This window comes from Myotis myotis, unplaced genomic scaffold (assembly GCF_014108235.1).
Source record: "Myotis myotis isolate mMyoMyo1 unplaced genomic scaffold, mMyoMyo1.p scaffold_m19_p_8, whole genome shotgun sequence".
In the NCBI taxonomy this organism is placed as follows: Eukaryota; Metazoa; Chordata; class Mammalia; order Chiroptera; family Vespertilionidae; genus Myotis; species Myotis myotis.
The window spans coordinates 44,514,046-44,521,352 of NW_023416390.1; positions in this window are offsets into that span (position 1 = coordinate 44,514,046).

Below are 7,307 nucleotides of genomic sequence, written 5' to 3' on the forward strand. Positions count from 1 at the left end.
GAAAAACGAGAGGCCTCACTTGACCTGGCAGGCCGCACTTCAGAGTTCTGAAACCACACATCCGATCTGGTCCTTGCAGGTCTAGGGACAGGACTCTTTTTCAGCTCAGGTGGTGCTGTGTGGAACACTTCCCAAACTTAAAAGGGCCTAATTTGTAAACTAGAATGCAAGTTTTTTCATTTACGTAGAAGGTGTTCCTGGTATATAATTAAATGGTGGTTAAGGCCCATACTCAGGAGTGAAAAGGATCCAGCCATCTAAGGAAGTAGGGTAGGAGCACCTCAGGCAGAAGGAACGGGCAATGCAGAGGCTGTGGGGCAGGAAAGAGCCTGGTGTTTTGAGGAACAGACAGGAGGCTGGGGTGGCTAAAGTGTAATGAGTACACGATTCTCAGTTATGCAGGGCTTTGCATATACGATGCAATGCTGGGATTTTATTCTAATTTAAATGGATAGCCACTAGGGTTTTTTTTGTTGTTTTTTTTTTTGCCAGGGATGGGGGAGGAGCATGGAAGGTCCTCTTTGGATATAGCATCCTTCCAGCTTCAGGAAGTGCTCACTGGCCTGCAAGCGCTCTGCATCCTGCTCAGGTGTTGTTATCTGTCAAGCTCCAGCCCCCACCCCCTTCTCAGAGGCTGGTGAGTGGAGCCACTAGGTTTTAAACGAGAGGTATATGATCTTATTTACATCTTTAAGGATCACCTAGAATCTTCACTCCTCTGCCATCTTACCCAGTCTCTCCCCGCTCCCCTTCCCCCCCCCCCCCCATTGTGAGAACCAACTGTGAGGAAAAAGCAAAGTGCACAGAGGGCAGATGGAGCAGAGAGCCTAGGAGCAGCACACGGGGACATCAGAGGCCAGAGAAGTGCACCGGACACACATTATTGTCCAGGGCAGCACTGTCCATAGAAATATAATGTGAGCCATGTATGCACATAAATTTTTCTAGCAGCCACATTTTTTTAAAGAAACAATTCATCTTAATGTATTTTTAACTCACCCAAATTTTAATATTTGAACATGTAATCAACTTAAAACTTATTAAGACCTTTTATTTATTTTTAAAATATATTTTATTGATTTTTTTACAGAGAGGAAGTGAGAAAGATAGTTAGAAACATCGATAGGAGAGAAACATCAATCAGCTGCCTCCTGCACACCTCCCACTGGGGATGTGCCCGCAACCAGGGTACATGCCCTTGACCGGAATCGAACCCAGGACCTTTCAGTCCGCAGGCCGACGCTCTATCCACTGAGCCAAACTGGTTAGGGCTTATTAAGACCTTTTAAATATTTTTCTTTCATACTGTCTTCAAAATCTAGAGTGTGTTTTACACCTACTATACATCTCAATTCAAACTAGCCACATTTCCACCGCTCAATAGCCATATGTGGCTTAGTGGCTGCTATAGTAGACATGTGGATCTAGGGGTTTACCTTTCCTCCTAAGAAGTTTAGACTGAAATCTCATTCCAATCTGATTCCAACAAATCTCATTAAGACCTCACTTTGCTCAGACTTGTTGTGTTTTCATTTAAAGCTGAATGTCAAAAGTGTATGCTAAATCCTCATTTCCAGTTTGTTTTTAAGAAGGAAAAAAAAAAGTGTAGGGCTTATTGACTAGAGCAGTGGTCGGCAAACTCATTAGTCAACAGAGCCAAATATCAACAGTACAACAATTGAAATTTCTTTTGAGAGCCAAATTTTTTAAACTTAAACTATATAGGTAGGTACATTGTTATTAACTTAATTAGGGTACTCCTAAGGCTTAGGAAGAGCCGCACTCAAGGGGCCAAAGAGCCGCATGTGGCTCGTGAGCCGCAGTTTGCCGGCCATGGGACTAGAGGATGGCCAGGAGAGAGCAGTTATGGTAGTGCCAATAAGACTGACTCTTAACTTAGAACAACTACAAATGGAGCGATGCAACTTGATTGGATCTGCTTGCTGGAGGAAGACACACTGATGGATTGGATGAGAGGAGGGAAGGGAGGAATTAAGAATGACTCCTATGCTTGGAATATATGTGAAGAAATGCAAAACACTAATTTGAAAGGATATATGCACCCCCATGTTCATTGCAGCCAAATTATGGAAACAACCTATGTGCCCATCAGTAGACAAGTGGATAAAGGAGTGCTGCTATGTGTACACAGTGGAATATTACCTGGCTTTTAAAAAGGAAGAAATCTTACCTCTTCCAACAGCATGGATGGACCTTGAGGGTACGGTGCTAAGTGAAGTAAGTCAGACAGTGATTTCAGCCGTTTGGCTCACTGTAGCTGTCATTTTGGGGTGAATTCAAGGGACCTCAAGACATTTTAACTTGAAAATAGATTTAATGAAAAACTTAGATTTGGCCAAGTTTTATTTCTCAAGAAGGAGCCTGTCTGGTGGCTTAACTCCTACAATGCCACATAAGATATCTGGTTTGCAGTATTTACCCAATTTAAACAATATAACAAATGAAAGACATTTCGTTTTTTCTGCATCCTTTGAATAGTAATGACCAGTTCAGGCATTGGGAAACGATGTCTTACCTTTCACCTGCTAAGGCCTCCAAACACTGCTCACAGTTTACCCAGAGCCATCTCACATACCCAGCTCACCCCCTCTTCCTTGCTAACAAAATTTGGTTCCACAAAGAGTTAGTGTGCACAGCTCCAGGAAATTAATCATTATTGGTTTGAACTCATCATGTAATCTCTCTTCTCTTCTGCCAGGCATAGGGATAGGCAGGTGACCCAGCTCTGACCTGTGGAATGTGAAGAGGTCTGGGGAGGGGGCGTGGCAGAGCTTTGGGGGAAAGATTTCTCCCTGACTACAAAGAGGGGGCTAGAAGAGATAGCCACTCTCTTTTTCTTCCTGCTGTGAAAACTTACGGTGAATTCCAGGGCTCCCTGGACATCGTTTCTTTTTTATTTGAAAATAGATTTAATAACTATTTGAAGTTATGGAAAAGGGCAAAGAAGCATCCTTGTTAGCCAATCCTGGAGCAGCCTCCCTTCAAGCTCGTGTGCAAGAACTAAATGCCCTCATGGTTTAAGCCACTTTTAGTTAAAGCTTCTGTTACTTGCAGCCAAAAGCCTCCAGACACGTGTGATACACAGAACTTACTGTGCTCAAGAGCAGTTACAGCTGACACTCAATCCTGCCTCTACCCAAACAATTCCTCACCTTCTACTTGGCTGCTAAGCCATGGCTCCTCAACAGTTTGTGAAATATAGTTGTAGATCCAAGAGTATTGTAAAAGCAAAATGTTTTAATTCTTTTTGTTTTCTAACACCTTGTGAAGTAGAATAATAGGAATAAAATGATTTTTCAATAGCTAATCTGTAGAAAAGAATGACAGTATTCCCAAATAGCTATTTTAGAGTTTTCTTCTTTAAATTGTTTTTCAACCTTTTTGGCTCAGAATTTGAGTTCTTAATTGGGGCAGCCTTGGGGAGTCATTGGAAACCAATCATAAACAGCCTCTGTTATTGACCCAGCAGTCACTATGTTGTTGTTGTTTAATTGCTCTAAAAGCTCACCCGCATTAGTAAAACCCCAAAGATTCTTCATTCTTTATGGCTTGGCATTGCTTAACCTTATTTATCTATGATTTCAGCATGTTATCCATGTTTATTACTAGAAGCTTAAACTTGTTTTGTTTTTAATACATTTATCACAGTTTTTCTCCTTCCCAACCCATTCATATATTTATACTTTGTGTCCATGAAAATGTAGGAATATGGCTAAACCTCATTTTGGGGACTCCTGAGTCAAATTGGCAGATGACAACATTGTCATTTCTAGAACTACCAAATGTCCACCTTCAGCTTACCAGGTTTTCTGTTTTCCATATCTTTGCCTGAGAGAACAATGAAGGTGTTTGAGTTAAAACCAGCTCCAGGAAGTCCCTGACATCTTGTAATAAGCAAAAACAGTCACAAATAAACATTTGCTCAGAATCTAAAATAAACCATGCAACCAGCCTAAGTGGAATAAGCACAACTTTCTCTTCATCCTGTGTTTTAGTTTTTAAGTTGGCCAAGGTGGATACAAGCTCACTTGCTAATTTCATGAACTTTTTTAGGTGGGGTGGTGGGGGAGAGGAGCAGAAAGAGTGACAAAACAGTGACTGAGCTAGAAATAAGCACTTCCCGTCTGCACAGAATTTGTAGGCCAACGAGCAGTTCCACGAGTGGGCTATCGAACTTATTTTCAAGTTCCTGATTGCTCCAGGCGAGATGCATTAACTTATCTCCTGCATCAGTGGAGCACAACCACCAGTGTGAAACTTGTTTATGAAACAGCAAGCACTCCGGAGCCCAAGCACGCCGGAGCCAGGCCTGTGCCAACAGTGAGGACTCTAGCCCCCCTGAAACCTAGGCCTATGGAGGAGGGGTCTCAAAGTCATCTGGATTAAACCCACAGGATTTTAATTGATGGAGGTGACTAAGTGACAACACAAAGAGGCCAATGCCAGTGAGGGAATGTTGTTACTATTTACATTTCCCAAGAGAAGGGCGCAGGCCACACCGCAGGGCTACGTGAGGAACCCCCAGGTTGATTAGTAGGCAGAAGTCATGAGGGGAAAGCATGGCCCCGAACCTCCCCTGTTTTCCACAGGCAAGGCAAGGCAGGGAACAGCTTAGGATGGGCTGTTTGAATCATGTCGGCAGGCTCTGGGCTGCAGGGGTGGTCTCTGGTGGTGTGCTGAGGAATATTGGCTTGGCAGGTAAGCATTAGACAAAGGAGGTGGGTGGGGGTATGGGCTCATGATTGGGTGGAGGGCCTGTAATAAGATTTTCATACACCCACAAAAGCTGGTCACAGAGGAGATGTTAAACAACTTTGGCCATTAGTTTGGCCCTGTGACTAACGGATGTCAAATAGACAAATATAGAATCTAAGAAAACACAGAACAAAAAGCCACATCATCAGGCCATCTGCGTGCCAATCCATCCTCTTACATAAAAACACAACTTAGAAACTATACTTACCAACAAACACATGGAAAACCAGCCACTTAGCCATTCCTATCCCAGGTTTTAATTATGAAAATGTGTGGTAAAGAATTTGGCCTTGCTTGAAGAGAGGTCTGGTCTGGTCTGGCTTCTGGGATTAATCCGTCACACCTGATAGGACTGTCTTTGCTAGGGCACAGGATGGCCACACTGGCTCTTAGGGTGGGGACTAGTCTCTCCAGAAAGACCAGTGTAACTTAGGGTGGGGCTTTTGGTCATGTAGTATCTGGCAGCTTTCAGGCCTCAACCATGTGGGCAATTAGTGAATCATGAAACCCTGTTAACAACTCTGGACACTGGTGCTCAGGTGAGCTTCCCAGGTTGGCAGTACTCCACACCCATTGTCACACAGAGATGCCAGGAGGGTGATGCATCCCAACTCCACAGGAAGGACACGGGGAGCCTCATGCCTGGAGCCCTCTCAGACCCCACCCATGTATCTCTTCCTTTGGCTGGTTTTAATCTATATCCTTTCCCTGTAGTAAATTGTAACCATGAATATGAAAGCCCTCAGTGGGTTCTGTGAGCCCTTCTAGAGAATTTATCACATCTGGTGGTGATTTGGGGAACACCCCCATACTTACAGTTGGTGTTAGATGTAAAGACATTCTTGGGAACTGGGACCTGAACCTTTGCATTTGTCTAACTTCAGGCAAAAATATATGCACATGCATTGTAGGTAGATAGGTAGGTAAATAGATAGATAAATACATACATAGATGAAATTTTTTAAATATATTTTTATTGATTTCAGAGAGGAAGGGAGAGGGAGAGAGAGAGAAACATCAATGATGAGAGAGAATCATTGATCGGCTGCCTCCTCTACATGCCCCCTACTGGGGATCGGGCCCGGAACCCAGGCATGTAACTTTGAGCGGAATTGAACCTGGAAGCCTTCAGTCTGCTGGGGTCCTGCCCCAGCAGGTCCAGGGGTCCCCAAAGGTGTGGACGGAGTTGGCGAAGAAGGAATGCTAGGGAGACAGCGTTCAGTTGATCAGCAGCCTAGCCAGGATCTCTAGCCAAGTTCTGGTCAGGATCTCCAGCGAAGTTCTGGTTAGGATCTCCAGCCAGGTTCTGTGTCCATGTTCTCTTGCTAGGTTCTCCAGCCAGGTTTCCCAGGTTCTCCAGCCAGGTTCAGTCACCAGGTTCTAGTCAGGTTCTCTTGCCATGTTTTATCCAGGTTCTGTAGCCAGGTTCTGTCTCTAGGTTCTTCAGCCATGTTCTCTCACTAGGTTCTGTCTCTAGGTTCTGTGGCCAGTTTCTGTCCAGGATCTTTTGCCATGTTCTCTCCAGCGAAGTTCTTCTGTCTCTAGGTTATGTGTAGGTTCTGTGTCTAGGTTCTGTGCCTCTTGGTTCTGTCTTCTAAGTTCTGTCTCTTGCTGTCTTGTTACATCTGTATTTATACCAGTTGATTCAATCCTATCAATCTCTATTACAAAGGTTAGGGCGTTTCTTATCTCCATTCTAGGGAGTAAAGATTATGTAGCTTAAGCATGATTGTTCGTAGTTAAAGTGATTAATTACCCGCCTGGCACTTAGTTAAGAGGTTTTATTCCCTCCCTAACTTCAGGGGAAAATCCCTACCTGGGGAAACAACCTTTCTCGGAGAGGTGACCTTGGTTAAAACACATAGTGCCAAGAAGGTGAGCAAACATATTAAGAACAGTATGCCATATATGCCAGGTCCTTTGAAACAGCAAGGATGGACCGGCTCCCGGCAAATTCCCCCTTTTTTATTTTTTAAAAGCAGGCATTAAAAAGAAAAACCCCAAATGCTCTCTTGTATCCATTTTAAGAGTAGGATTGGCGCTTTCCACTATTACCTGAGTCCTGATCTATCACCCCAGGGAGAGCTTGCCAATCCTGCACTTTCCCGGGTGGAAAGGCTGCAGTGGGGTTAAGGATAAGTCTCCTTGGGCCTACCGGCACTTAGTTAAGGAGTTTTATCCCCTCCCTGACTTCAGGGGAAAATCCCTACCTGGGGAAACAACCTTTCTCGGAGAGGTGACCCTGGTTAAAACACACAGCGCTAAGGGGAGCAAACATATTAAGAACAGTATGCCATATATGCCAGGTCCTTTGAAACAGCAAGGATGGACCGGCTCCCGGCATCAGTCCTCAGGCCCAGCCTCAATCCACTGAGCCAAACCAGCTAGGGCCATCGATGAAATTTAAAGTAAAGAAGGTATTAAGTAAAATATGAAAAGGTCTCATCCCGTCTCTGGCTTCACCAGTCCCAATAATTTGGAGGCTCCCACTATAAACTGTTTCTTTCTGGGTTATCATTCTAGACATTTTC